At 39.6% G+C, this 15,646-nt stretch overlaps 1 protein-coding gene across 1 annotated transcript in view; it reads left to right on the top strand.

Moving 5' to 3' along the window:
• Nucleotides 1-15,646, top strand: part of LNX2 (ligand of numb-protein X 2) — a 59,517-nt gene that overhangs the window by 739 nt on the left and 43,132 nt on the right. The window lies entirely within an intron of this gene.

Genomic DNA, 15,646 nt, shown 5'->3' with positions numbered 1-15,646 from the left:
AGCTCTGAGCCACGCTCCCTGGTTTCTCCCATCGATTGTTAGCTCTTAGCACTGAAATGGGGTTAGAAAACTTTTAGCCTTTTATATTCCTAACAAGGCGTACTTTAAAATTGTCATTGCACTTTCCGGAATCGTACTTGGTCAGCTAACGGAGGAAGCCGTTCCTGGAGCTCTGGTAGGGCTCAATCTGGTAGTCTCTGGTGACTTTTCTTACCGTGTTCATAATGCGTAGTGCTGATTGCTTACTTCTCTAGAAATCTATTAAGTACTTCTGAGCTTCCTTTAATTCCTCTTTTAATTACATGATTTTGGAGTTTGGGTTTTGTTTGTGTGCAGAGTAAAAAATGGCTGTGAAGGATTAGTTTTGGACTACATTTGATAGTCTCTGGAAATAAATTTCCAATCATAAATACTTTTGAACTTCTGTTCAAAATAGGAACTGGTCTGAGCTGCACTCTCATTAAATAAACGCTTTGAATTCCTGATTTTATTTTTTTTTATTCCTTTACCCTCTTCTTCTGGCTTTGTAATGCTTTATTCTAAGCTGCAATCCAGCAGCAAATCAAGGAGGCTTAGGAAGAAACATCAGATGGTTTTGGTTAGTGTCCCTACCACTTGGAAAATAAACATGTTAGTACCATATGCTGCCCTGAGTTTATTAAAACAAATTTCCTCAAAATGGAAACAAGTTATATCAGTGTACTTGCTAGAACTGTAAGACCTAATAGGAGTCCTTTTTAATTACTCTTTTTTTTCTAATTATCACATCACTGAGTAAGAAATCCTCTCCCCTAAACACAGTACAATATAAAATTACTAACTCCAGAGTCAGCAGGCTGCAAAGAACACTATTGTGCCCAAGTAGATTTTTTTTAAATAAAAAAAGGTTGTAATACGTTTTAAAGTACTTGTACTGTTGCAATTCTAAAATCTATGGATATTAAAACTCATAATTTTCCCATGAGTTTGCACTACTGAATTTCTGACTGTACTCACCCTTTGCTTTGCTTGGTGACTTCAGCAAGAGGGAGCCCAGGGCCTTGGACTCGGGTCGGAGATTTGCTAAGGTAGTATCTTTTCCTAACACTGCACCTGAATTTTCTGTTACCAAAACAACAAAAAATGTGACGCTTTAGGGACAAAACTTTGCAAGAGGAATGTAAGCCGGTGATTGGGTGGAAAAGTACTGTTCTCTTGAGACGGGTTAAAAAATAAGCTTACTAAAACCTGTCCTGCCATAAAGGGTGGCTTTGACATTGCAACATTTGGCATTTGTTTGTTGTGCACTCCCACGGAAGCGCTGATTACCTCAGTGAAAGTTTCTTTTTTTGTAAGCCTTTACCCATACTGAGTGGTCTCAATCTTGGTATATGTTTATGGGCCTGCATTACTAAAAAACAGCAGAAGTTTGTTAGCTACTAGTTAAAACTGTATATCTGCAAATATGCCAAAATATCCTCCTCTTCTTTCATCTCCTTTTTTTGTACTTCTAAAAAATGTTAACATATTTGAAAGCAACTGAGAAGAAGTTATACCAACAATATCAAAGTGAAATGTGTAAAAATGTAATGTGTACTAGATAACTAATATAAATTATTGCCTTGCATCAGCAAAATGTTGCTTCCTTAAAGAGCTACTAGACATGGACAGCTGTAACTAATAAGAAAACATCATTCATTTGGTGTTAAAATGCTCCCTGGTGTAAAAGGCACCAGGGGAAGCTGGTTGCTTATTTGACATGCCAGTGGCTTGTCTCTGATATTTGAAAATTCTTTGTTGATTTCGTTGTTAAAAGCATTTTTAATGTGACACTATTGAATTGCATGCTGTTTAATTGCTTTATTAGGTCAGTGGAGTTTGTCCTTTAGAAATTGTAGTGCCTTTTGAAGAAGAAAATGCTTTTAAGTGTTAGTATTAAGTTATATAATTGATAGGTCTAGATTCCTATAGAGCAATAAAAATTAATAATATTGTGGAGTGGATTTTTTTGGTTCTAATTCTGTACATATTTGTGCTTTCATATGCCTAATTTTAAACATCCAGGTATTTCTTTTGTAATGACAGGGTCTGTTCTTAGGCTTAATGATAAGCCTACATGTAAATGTTTTTGAGGTTGAGATTTATGTTAGCAAAATTCACGGGCTGAAGCTGTCATGTGTTTTCACACTGCCTGCTCTGTATCCTGCATGAGATAGTGTAGGTGGCTGATGGGACCGGGCTGCCCCTTGGCATGTGTGGAGATGCCCCCAGCCCTGCTGGTGTGTTACAGGGCACATCAGTGCTGTACCCGAGCTGGCTTCATCTATGCAATGAGCTCTGCAGACTACAGTCCTTTATTTCTGAAGCACTGTGGTGGTACCAGAGATGTCAGTCCCTTATGTTCCCTTAGAGAGTTATTTCAGCTGATGTCAGTTTAGCAAGTAATTTGTGGGCTGGAACAGGAGTGGAATCTCTTGCAGAGTCTCTCCTGCTGAGATCTGTGTTAGGTGGTGAACACAAAAGCCAAAGTGTGCAGCTGTTTGATGTAAAGTCACATAACTTGTGAGCAGACAACATTTCAAATTGTTTTGCATTTTTTCCATTCATATAGTGGGAACTATTTTTGACATAGAAACTTGGGGTAACATAGCTCAGTATTTGCAGTCTCATTTTGCTTCAAGTAAGCAAGTTGATATTGCTTTGGAGTTGTGGCATGTGGTTAAGAATGTCTAGAATTTTCATACTGTCATAACAATAAACCAGATTAAATAGGGTAGGAAAGTAATTATTAGATTATAAATGAGTCAGATCAAAGTTATATGGAAGGTAATTTTATCCAGGAGGAGTTGGTTCACTTTGGGCTGGAGTGATAGATGTTCTATTTTACCTGGCTGTTTTTCTTTTGTTCCACAGAAAGGAATCATTGAGTCATCACCTAATGGCTTGAGTAGAAAGGGACCTTACAGATCATGTAGTTTCAGTCTCCCTAGGAAGGAACACCTGCCACTAGACCGGGTTCCTCAAAGCCTCATTTTGAAGGAGGTGATCTTTGACTATTAACCAGCTTTTTTGGGCTCCTCTTCCCTTGAGGACGTAATCCCATGGTGCTCAACCAAGCAGATCCCTGGAGAGGCCAGTCTGCTTTTCTGGAGCCCAGGGTGCTGAGCCTGCTGTGCTCCCTGCTCACTGCCTTAAGGTCCTCAAATGCCACCATTCCAATGTCACTGCGGCCAAGGCTCCCCACTAGTTTCACATTCTGTACCAGACCCTCTTTGTTGGTGATAACAAGGTTCAGCATAGCACCTCTTCTTGTTGGCGCTTCTGTCATTTGGAAGAGGAAGTGTTTTCATATTTAATTGGAGAGATTTGACACATTTAACCACTTTTCATGGACTATACAAAGTTTTTCAGAAGAACCCTTGTTTGTAGAACAAAATGCAATTTGCTTAAGTAGTATATCCAATATATGAACGAATCCAATTTTAAAATGGTGTAAATGGTAGTAATAAGTAGTTCTAGACAATGAAACAGAAGGAACTATGACTACTCTTCCTTTTTCTAGCAATAGAGCACAATGGAAAGTGGTCCATTTTAAAGGAGAACCCATAAGTGTCTGGGCAAAGGGAGGCACCCAGTAGTTGCAGAAAGACAAACCAGGACCTTTGGGTTGTGTTGCCTGGAGTGGTGTAGTGCTGTCAGATATTATTCTGCACAGTGGGGAAAAATGAGCTACATGGTTCCTGCTTCTGCTTTGTACATTCCTTGCAGTGGGAGTGATTTTGAAGTGCAGTACAGGCTGTGTTCCCCAGCCCCCAAGATGACGCTGCTGCTGCGTGTTCCCATGACCTTCTCCAAAGAGGTTGCACAAGCCCAGTGGAACATGTCGGCACGCCTGTGTTGTATGTTCCCAGGGGCTGGCTCTTTAGAAGACAACTGGGAGAAGGCACAGTTTATTATTGGGTTCAAGTCAGTGTTCTTGAATGCTGACATTTTTATTGACTCTTGCAGCTGTACTCGTTGTGTAGTTTTTTATGTTCTTAACATGTAATTTTTGCTCGAATCTGAGATCTCTGCCACAGACAGCCCTCTCTTACTGCAGTATCATTGTCAAAAACTGTGACCTCAAAAGACCAAAGAATACCTGTGATGGAGGATTTTAAGCTCTTACCTTCCTGTGGCCTCCTTTGTTCTTCAGATTGGTGCTAATCCTTGTTTCAGAGTTCATAGATAGGAGGAAGAAAGCTGATACAGCAGAGGTCTTTTGGCACAACAGAAGAAAATTGAAATTCAACCAAAGCTGATGAAGGCTGACTTGTGTACCAAAATCAGTTTATGGAAAGTGATTTTCTGTGGTTGCTGTCTTGTGCTAGGACAAACTGTTGTGTTCTGCTGCAGGAATGTTATGTTTGCTCTGAAAGGCTTTGAAAGGACCAACCCAGGAGGCTTCTATTGTGATACAAAGCAATGTTGCAGAATCCAGGTGTTGTGATTTTTCTGGACATTGAGTTTTGGTTGGCATTCCCAAACAAGGTCTTAATTTAAAAAAGCAAACAAAAAAAAGCTTGGCTGGTATCAGTGAGCCACCTTTGTTGGTGCATTTTACTTTGTCATGAAGTGAAAGCGCTTTTGTCTACATACCTCGTAGTCCCTACATGAAATGAGCTATGTCATAGTGGCAGTAGAATGGAGCCTGTGGTGGAGGTTTCTGTGGCTGTGGCAATGTCATCCAAATAATTCCTCTAACTGACCAGCAAAATCAAAATGCCAAGAAGAAAGCCAATAACCCCTGCAAGGCTCTTAAACTGACCACATTCTGACTTCAACACAGCTGGTTCTTCCAGTGCCACCAGTAACAGCCTGCAGAGAACAGCACGTTCAAAGTCCATCCTAGGGCCAAGTAGCCTCCATCTAGAGTAAGTCACATTCCAAGGAGCAAGCTGGAGACCTTAAAGTCTGCATGTGCCTCATGGAGAGTGCACTGAATATCTGTGATAGATTAAATACTTAAGTATGCATCTTATTAAGTTGCCTCTACATGTTTGGAGGTTAAAAGTTACAGAAAATACCCAAACCAGCTACCACTATCGCTGTTTCATGCAGAGGAGGATTCTTTATTGTTAATTCCAAGTTCATGCGTTTATTTACCAATGGCCCACCCTTCTTTGTCTTCTTCCCTCTTCTTACTTGATCTATTGCCCTGGCCCATGTCATTTTCTCTTGTGTTGCTTTTTTTTAAATCGAGTTGTTTAACACTTGTTTATAACCAGAATGAATTAACTGTGAGTGAAAGCTGGTCAATGCATCACAAGACCATATAGATTCTGATGTGTTGTGTAAGCATTCTGATCATGTTGGAGAGTTTGCCATGAACCCTGTCCTGATCGAACAGCTCTGAGTACCCTTGGCGCAGTGCATGTGCCCCCCAGGGACTGCCCCAACTCTGAACTGAAGTAACTTGTTTTTTAAATTTCTCGAAAAGCATTTTCAGTCAAGCTTTTTCCAGAGCAGGTTGATGAGGGTTTCCTAATGTCTGGCCTCTTTTTCCTGTTTTTATGTCTTGTTTGTTCTAGAGCAGTTTTCTCTGCCTTTTATTGTTATTGACAGAAGCTAATGAAGGCTCACCCAGTTCCTGCCTTTATGTTAATTAAAAATTAGTACCAGTCAATTCCTGGTCTATTTTTACAATTAGTCCATTGTTAAACTGTCATTTCAGCTTCAAATGAAAATTGAAGGTTTAAAATTCACAGGGTTTACTGCCTAGTATTAAAACAGTATTGAATGCCTTCAGATTTTGGGTTTGCTTTCTAACTATTTTAGTCCCTTTTAGACACTAAAGGTAAGGCTAGACTCATTCAGATTCGATTAGGCTAAAAATACTTGTGGATCTGCCATGCATTTCATGCAAATATCTTAAAACTGTGTATAGGTTAGGTCTGTACATACACGTAAGAAAGCTTCATAAGAATTCAGTGACAGCTCCCAAATGTTTCTTTTTTTGAAATCACCAATAAAAAAGGTATCTTTCTACTTTGTCTGGCAAAGTAACTACTCTTCATTCCTGCTATCAGGGGGTTTGCTCAGCATGTCTGTTCAGCACTGATACTTTTATATTCTGTAGCTGGAAGGGACACAAACTGAATTGGACTTCACCACATGTGCAGCAGCAAATATACCTATCATAGTGTATTTATACAGTGTTGGAATGATCCTGCATAAAAAATCTATAAGGATTTAGTTGTGAGGAGGCCTTTTTTCCCCACTTTGAAATCCATTTTGACTGTAGTTGCTGACTTTCTATTGAATGTGGCTCTACTGCTTTTTTGCAGGGAAAATAACTTTGCGGTGAGGTGAAAGTGAAGGTGATTCAGTGGTGGTAAAAAGGAGAATCAGCAGCACAGCTTGTCTGAGCACTTGACCTGAGCTGTCTTGCCGTGTAAGCAGAAAAAGAGAATCTGTGGGAAAATTAACACTAAAGTGAGTGGTAACACAAGATTTTGGGTTACTGGAGTGTGAAATGAAAACTGTTAACAGTCCTTTCTTCTGCAGTAAGGGCTGTGTGCCATTGACCAGAGAAACGCTGTGGAAGTGTAATGCTTTGCTAACTCATATTTTGAAAAGTTTGGAAAGCTGTGAAGCCAGGAAATGTCCAGAAGTGTTGTGCTGTTACGAAGTTGAAGATACTTGACTAGGAAATTTTGGGTACAGCTTGACTTGCTTCTTTGCCTTCTACAAACAATCACATGTCAGTTTCACAACAGGTGAAGCCTTTAAGTAAGCTTCAAGTTCAGTGAAGGCAATTTATTTCACAGTGATGTCACCATTGTGGTGAGATTTTTATTTTTGCCTCAGATTGTCAAAGAGGAGAGAGTTATGTTTTAGCTGATACTGACTTTGAGGATAAAGAGCATGGTTTGTTCTAAAGTGTTCTTATAGGTGAGTCTGTCCATACCCGAAAACCTGCTAAGCAGGTTAAGTTGATAGGCAGGAGAGAAGAGACTTCACTACAATGCACCCATGTGTGTTAGCAGCAATTGCTATCCTGCATATATAATTTTTCAGGTGATGTATCACATGTAGAGTGCTATTTTGCCATCCCTGTAGCTTGACCGTACAATTGAATCAACAGCAGTGACTCCATAGGGCTCTTTATGGGCATGAGAGTCCTTTTGCTTCTGCTCCCAAGGAAGCCACTGAATTCAGCACAGTTATGATGATAAGGTTACAACAGAGCATCTCTGATGGGCTTTCTTTGCTAAGGCTCCATCTAATCGCTGCTTGTGCAGATCTGATTAACATTCTGCTTGTCATTGAACTTTACGTGCGGGTGTATATATATAAAATGAATTTCTGTATGTGAAGAAGTAAAACAGCATAAAAAGGGAAAAAACAAGGGAAAGAACTGTGCTTTCTCTTTTCTTTCTTTTCAGATATTAGAAATTCTGCCAGATTTAGCTCTAACATTAAGTATTTTTATGGAAGAATGGAAAAGAAATACAAATTATTGATGCATGCAAAGCCATGGACATTAGTGAAAGACATTATAGGAATATGATATAGGATGTTTTTACCAATTGAATTATTGTTCAATTCTGTAGTTTTTACTTTTTAGTTGTGAAGTAAATAGTCTTCTGATGCTGTCAGTAGTTACAGCAGTGAGAAACTTCAATCATGCACTGTTTAAATAGGAGAGCAGTACTGTTAATTGTCAACTGATTATAGAAAATGTCAGGAACAGTTTATGGATTTCTTTGTGGGAATTTTCATATAAATTGCCACACCAAAACTTCAGAACACAGTAAATGGGTGATGGAAAAAGAGTAACCTTTGTAAGATAAAAGGAGTTATTTTCTTAATTTTCCAGCTGATGAGTAAACATGAAAGGAAAGGCACCAAATTGCTTTTGCTATCATGATATATTTTTCTCAGTCTACAGGTTGTTCTGTCCTTTTTTAATATTAAAGTTAGTTTTTTGACATAAAATTATCCTGCTTCTCAAATTTGAAACAAATTGGAAGCAATTAATAAGTGAAATTATCAAGCAGTCATTTAATCAGAGTTAAAACTCTATGTAAATATATCTACGTATTTATCTATGAAATTGCATTTAAGTATAGTGATAACAGTCTTTATTAGAAAAAGTGCTCTGATTTAACACAAATTGACAAGAATTAGGATTTAATAATGAATTAATTACTGTTTCCTGTTTGAGGGGTGACATATTTTCCCCAAAGATTTTGCTTTTAGTACTATCATCTTTTTCCCCAGATGTTCTCGAATACATTCTGCATTGTTTTAAAACAACTCTAATCTTTAATACGATTATCTGTAAATTTCCTTTGTTTACTGAGGGATTTTTTCAGATTATCAAATCATTTTATATACAAATCCTCCTTTCCTTGGTGCATACCGAAACTCTCCGTGGTACACCCAAGGCAATGCCCCAAATGAAACCAACTGACATCAATTATTGATGATTACTCTGCCTGCTGGGAAGTGAAATCAAGTCTCAATTCAGGATTTGTTTCAAACACAGGGTAATGAGAGCAGGTGCTGGGAGACGCTGGAGCGTGTGCATTGATTTGCAGGGTAAGCATAGGCAGGTGACTTGTGAGTACACGGGATTGAGAAGAGAAAATGGTTACAGCCAGAGTTGTCACTGCTTCTGGAGAACTTGGGTGACATATTTTCCTGGTACCAACACACCAAAATGAGAGGAGCTTTTCTTTCTCATCATGGTGGTAATGTTGTGTTACACTGGGGCATGTGATAGCACTTAACAGAAGGGCAGAGCCCCTCTGTCCCTCTTCATCCCACCTAAATATGGCCTGATGTAATTTGCTCTGGCTCCATCAGGCTTCACAAGCTGTAACTGTACTCCCTATTTCTCATGCACCAATAACTGTCTTTCACTGGGGTTTCCTAAGTGTGAAATCAAGTAACTTAGCAGTGGAAGTGTGCTTAAGCATCCTTTATGCCCCTCCCTTTTGTGTCTGTCCTTTGTGTGGGAAGTTGAGTTGCGGGGGAAAAAGATTCAGAACAGAAACCAGCAACTGAGTTACGACAGAGGTTCAGGAGAAGTGAGGGAAAACTGAAAGGCAGTGGATAAGCTATAGCATGGCACTTCTTAGTTTTCTAAATTCCCGCCATGTAATTGTAGGCATAGTTTACATGTAATTTTTGACATAGTCTTTTTAATGCAACAGTTGCTGCAACTACATCATTAGTAAAATCCTTATTGCCTGTGAGGTTTAGAAGGAGCTGGAAATACTGCCTGAGCTACAAGACAGCTTAGAGACAGCTGAAAACTGTATTATCCTTTAGGGGAAAATAAGTCTGCTTGATTTTTTTCTGGAGGACAAATAATGAGTGCGCATTTGGGTCCAGCCAGATTTCCTGCACCACAGCTTCTTTCCAATGCTGGCAGTTCCTTATGGAGCTGCCTGGGTTCCCCGGTAAAGCATTCACTCTTGCATGTTGTTTTGGTAAGCTGTTTTTCAGGCTTTTAGAACAACAGACAAAAGAAGGGAAATACATGTTTTCAAAATGCATTCAAAACCCAGTGTGGAATTTCTTGGGACAGAGCAAGCTGTGCAGAAACATAAGCATTTTTCATGTTTGAGGTTGTCAGAATCTGTTGTTGGAAAAAAGGTCAGATATCAATACAAGAGTCTGATATTTCCCCTTCAGGACTGCCCCTCCATTTTCTGGATTCAGGAGTTCCAACTCCAAATGTTAGGCAGGAGTAAGAAGTAAGCGAAAAAAGATGCATCTTCGAAGGACAAAGCAGTGCAGTGAGAGCTTCCCTTGTTGGCAAAAGCCAGAGTAAGCAGGTGGGGCTGGCAGCGTGCCCTGAAGGTTAATGCAGTCGGTCACCAAGCTGGAGGGGAAGGTGAAGCCCTCACTTCTGCCCAGCTTCTCAAGAAAGGTCCTCTGAGCAGACTTCTGCTGCCTCTCATTTCACCTTGGGTGCTGGGGGAAAGAAATGGTAGCTAGGACCGAGACAGGGCAAGGCTAAAAAAAGCCCACCCAAAAATCAATGTATATAGTATTGATGGCATTTAGAACCATGTTGGTTTCTTTCTTTCTTTCTTTCTTTGGTGAGCTCCAAGCAGCAGCAGCAGGGCCAGCATTTCATTTCTGCAGCTGAGCTGCCCCAGTGGGCTCAGGGGCTGCTGTCTGCCCACCCAGCCAGCCCAGCTGCCTGTTGTGCTGGCTGGGGTTTTATGGTGCCCCCGAGGCTATTCCTGGATGACAAGTCTGTATTAGAGAAATATTTTCTTTAGTGCTAATGCAGGAGCAGTCTAGCTGAGCACAGACAGCGGTATTGTTAATTTTCCAGGCTGTTGCTACCTTACTCTCAGCCGTCCCTAGACATCCTCACCATTTTATGTTTCCTCTCTAATGGCATGAGCCAGGATGTCATAATATTCAAAATCAAATGTACCAGAAAATATAATAAATTAGAGTTGGGCTAGCAAAGTAATTGAAGAATAAACTGAATTTAAACTGAACAGGATTGTGTTATGAACTGATTGCTATTCACAAAATGCACCAGAGGAGTGTGACTTCATGTAGATTTACTATTGATGGCAGCGTTTCCTAGATGGCTATTGGCAATAAAGAAATGAAAATGGTGTGAACTTTTGGGTTAGTACCAGAACATAACAATGCAGTAGAGGAAAAGTACCGTTCTCGTCACACTGCAAAGTGATCCTGGAAGAAAAATTTTCCTGTGTTTTATTTATTTATGTAAGACATTTATGTGTATTTAGAAATCCTTGAGTTTATGAAAAGGGAATACAGGCCTTGGCATGGACATAACTGAATTTTTTCCCCAACTCTTGATGTAATTCTTCTGTAAGAAAATACTTAGAAAGTGTAGCAGTAGAGTGGATCCTCCTCAATTCCAAAATTGAGTTTAAGAACATTTGATGTCCTTAAGGACTTGTAAAATTGTTTGCCCAGACAGTTTTACAGCAGATAGAAAATTCTACTCATAGAAAAATACACAGACTATTTTCTATTTCACTAAACTGGGTAATGTACATACATAAGGCATTTTAAAAATAACCCTTCAGCTGTGATGCTAGTAGAGGCGTAGGGAGATGGCATAAGATCTGGATTTGTGAGCTACAAGTTATCTGAGCTGAGCCCTGTGTTCTTCTGTTCTCTGGAAATGTGAAATGAGATAGAGCTAGTGAAAGGCACCCTGAGGGTTGCTGGTGCAGCCAGAAGCCATGGGAAAGCCAGTGCAAGTGGAAGCAGTCAGCAGCAGGTACGTGCTAAAACATAGCGAGTGCTGTCTGAGCTGCTGGGTTGAGGAATCTGCGTGGGCTGTGCGAGAGCCAGCCCCGTGCTGAGCAGGCCTGTTGATGTTGAGGCAGTCAGACTGCTGGTGTGCAGAGAAACTGAAAAACCATGCTGGACAATACTTTATTTTCTACTTATTCTTGTTTTGAGAACACAAAAGAAATTTTGTAAGGATGAGATTTTTGGGAGCAATGATCCAAGCTCAAGGCAAGACTCGTCTGCTTTCAGAATTATGTGCTGTGGTGGAATACCAGCAAATGGAAGGGCTGTTCAGTGGTGGAAATTGAACGAGCCTTTGGTGGCAGTGGGGACAGATGGGAAAAAGGCAATATTACTGCACCAAAAGAATTAATTTTGTAATAATAAGCAATATGATTTGTTTAATTGAGCTCTTCTAAGTTTAAAGGTTTAAGTTGTGTTTAAATATGAAATGGCATTGTTTATTTTCATTATTCTTGTAAAATTTAAATAATGTTCTCTGCCAGAAATGGTAATGAAATCCATTTGATTTTTAAACTGATACTACAGAATGGTAAAAAAAAAGCAGCTCTTGTGAGTTAAATACTTGAATATATACAGTAAGGTTTAGCATTATTAAACTAATTCAAAATGCTGTTAAATCCCTTGATTTAAATTACTTTACTGTGCCATGACCTGATGGAATTAGAAATTAATCCAGAAGATGCAATTAATAGACTACTTATATCTCTCATGTTATACTTAAAATTAATTCTTTTTCTATGTGTTTTCTATTTTGATCACTTAAGTTATTTCCTTGCATCCATCCCATATCCTGTAGAAGTAGGCTGAGGTATCACCTCAGGAGGGAGGACAGACATCTACTGTTTGTCCTTCTGGGCTGACTGGCGAAATAGGTAGGGCCAGTTTCATAAACAAGCTGCCAACAACCTTGGCTCTCTCTTCAAACTTGTGTAGGAGAGAACTTGGGAGAATGCTGTTATAAAGGAAAAAATAATCTTCCTAACAGTAGGGGGCAAATAGGCAGCATTTAACCCACTTTAAAAGGAGCAGGGAGTACAGGAATTCCTACAGGAAGGTTTTGAGGAAGGTAGCCTTCAAGATCTGGTATTTCTGCTTGCTGCAATGAGAAGTTCTGATATTTTGTGAAAAATTAAGAGTTCTTCTGTGCTAGTGAGGACTCCCTATTAATTTCCATCTGTCCTGCATCCCAGGTGACTTTTGGTGAGTTAACAAAACACTGCTTATCTTTGAGAGCTTTCCCCAGTGGAGCACAACACTTGTAACAAGTGTTGTCTGATTAACGTTTTTTCTAGCTGTGGTCAGCCCCTTTCCTAATGCTTTTTACTTTTGTTAACTTAGCACATGGAGTCTGTGTGCTATGGGTGGGCTCTTACTGCAGTAAGAACACCGGAGAAACTTTGAGTGCAATTGTTAGGGAGAAATATGATAGGTAAATGGAGTTCTTTCAGAGACTTGTGGAGCATAGTTTACTTTCAAAATATGCTGGTGGTATGGAAGAAGGTAATTATTTTTTATGAAGTTCATTTCAGTACTAAACACTAGAAACATCTCAGTTTGAGCAGTCCAGATTGTTTTGGAAGCTGCAGGCAGTTGAACAATGTATTAGAATTTAAGCAGTGTATTTTTATAACATTTAGAAGCAGAAAGTCTAAACCATTTTCAGAGGGTGATTGCATCCTGGAAACATGGACCAGTTATCATGATTAACCATTGGAAAACACTGTTGTGCTCAATCCTGTAGTAATGTGCCCAAAAGTCCTTTGAGGACCAAAAGGAGTAGTAACAAGAACCCAAAGGTGCTGTGCTGGGGTATGGGGCAGTACCTGGGACCTGCCAGTTTCTGATGTGAATGCTTTCAGTTAACATGTGAAAGCTGGAAGGACTTTGAAAAGAAAAAAGTTTAGAAAAAAATATTAGAGGATGCTTTATGGTATTTATTTAAGAACTCTTCTTTCCTCATCTTATTGGTAAGTAAACCATAGTGCATAAATGTAATGGAAACTTTCATAATTTAAAAAAGACGTTTATGTATCTGGTGGCATCACTGATGGGCAGCTAATCCAGTTAGATATGGCTGGTAACAGTTTGCTGTTACCAGGAACAATCAACATGATCATCTAATACTACTATGTAAAGATTTCACTCTTGGATCCAGAATTGCAAAGTGTGTATTTAATGTGTACACATGAACTAATCACTTCAGGTAGTTCCATTGTGCAGTGATGCTGTTTGGATCAACCTTTCACGCTGCAATCTCTGTTGAGGAATGCTTTTTCTGTATTGGATGGGCAGGGAGACAATGTTATGTAAAGTCATTGATGTCATGGCATGGTGGCTGATAAAGCAGACAGGTGGGATGAGAGATCTGAGACTGATGTGCAAGACATCCATCCTTGTGCACCCTCCTGCTGGGGTGGTGTTGGACTGCTCAGGATCCTTGTATGGTGTGTTGTTCAATGCTTTAGGGACAGCCTTTTAAAAATCTGGCAAGTCAGCTTTGCCATGGAGACTTCTATGCCTGAAGAATCTTTTCAGTCTGTTATTTTAAATTATGCATGCCCCAAAGCAAGTATAAGTCGTAAAATCAGAAAATACCAGGGTGGAAGGGACCTCAAGGATCATCTTGTCCAACCTTTCTTGACAAAAGCACAGGCTAGACAAGATGGCGCAGCACCTTCTCCAGATGCATTTTGAAAGTGTCCAGCATTTGGGAATCCATCATTTCCCTGGGGACATTATTCCAAGGGCTGATTGTTATTGTGAAAAACATTCCTTTTTTGTCCAATCAGAATCTTCACAGAGGTAACTTGTACCCATAAGCCCTCATATTTTCCATATGTCTCCTTGTAGAATAGGAGTCTCCAGCTTCTTTCTAGCTACCCTCTAAATACTGGAACATGTTGATAAAGTCTCCCCTAAGCCTTTCCTCAAGGCTGAACAAACCCAGTTCTCTCAGCCTCTCCTCATATGGCAGACTTTGCACTCCTTTGATCATCTTTCCCCTCTCTGGGCCTTCTCCCATTTCTCCACATCTCTTTTGAATGCTTCTAAGTGTGTCCATTAGATAGGGAGATGAACAGCTCATAAATTCAGATGTTGCTCTGTTTCATGTTCAGTCAAATAGACTTTGATGGTTTTAATGTAGCAGCACAAAGGCATTTTGAGTTTTGTGAATGTAAAAAGGAATATTAATTCCAGCTTTATCCCTGAAAAGTTCAATGAAAAAACTAGGGAAGAGCCTTTCACATGTTTCACTGTGTTCTTTTCCTACCTTGGTAGGAGCTGCTTCTCTTTTTCCTTTACAAAGAATGTAGTAGGTGAAAGGAAACTTTCTTCATGTGAAAGAAAAGAACGAAAATGAGAAAATGAGTTTAGAAGATCATCAGCAGAAATATTTCATGGGGTTCACAGAGGGTCTCTTTGTACAAAAATGGGAGAACTACAGATATGAACCAAGTCCCTGAATGAGGCAATAGTTTGTTTGAAATGGCATACCAGTAAAATTCTTTTTTTTTTCCTCTCACCTCTTGTGCATTTCTGAAGAGGACATAGAAAAAGCCCATCAGGAAGTTCATAAAGATTAAAACCTTTATGATTGTCAGCAACTTGGAAAGTATTGGGTAAAGGCAGTAACTAAGTGGGGTATACAGTGACTGTATCGTGGGCAGTATGTTGTTCTGTTGCACCTTACTAAGTTAAAATGTCATGAGTTGAAAATGTGTTTCCTCATATTTATGCACAACATAGACCTGCACAATTGCTCAGCTAAACAAACAGGACATTTTCAATTATAAGGTGCCATTACCTTTGTGTGTTCTTGTCATTTATGAAATCAGTGGGTGGTTAATTAAATTGCTCCTTTGGACTCTCCTGAAGGCTGTGTATTAATTATATTTTAGTGGTAGTGTGCACATTTCTCAACTTTTTAATGAGGGTAGAAGTTGTTTACCTCTTCCTTTGTGAATGCTTTTTTTTTTTTAGGTTGGTGTAATACGGGGTTTTGTGGTAGGTTTTTTTCTTTCTTTCCCATAAATCTCATTATTCAGCTGCTCTTTGCAATCATGTGGCATGCCTTAGTTTAAATGAAATCTTAAAATGTTAAATTTCATGTTGCAAAGCACTACTAAAGCTGCAGTCTTGTGTTAAACTCCACGTGTTGGAGGGAACAGGTTCAACACTCAGGAGAACAGGCTCCCTTCGGCCACTCAGGTCTTTTGAAAGCAGTTCTGGGGCTCACACCCAGAATTCTTGTTCAGCATGTTAGCTGAGCAGGCAGATTTCAGCTTCCTCCTCCTTTCCTCCGTAGAAGGAGCAGCTCTGATGCTTGTGAGTGCAGAGGGAGGCTTGTGGTGGC

The sequence above is a fragment of the Ammospiza caudacuta genome, chromosome 2 (genome assembly GCF_027887145.1).
Source record: "Ammospiza caudacuta isolate bAmmCau1 chromosome 2, bAmmCau1.pri, whole genome shotgun sequence".
In the NCBI taxonomy this organism is placed as follows: domain Eukaryota; kingdom Metazoa; phylum Chordata; class Aves; order Passeriformes; family Passerellidae; genus Ammospiza; species Ammospiza caudacuta.
The sequence above is the reverse complement of the archived record's forward strand: the minus strand, read 5'-3'. Positions and strand labels throughout refer to the sequence as shown.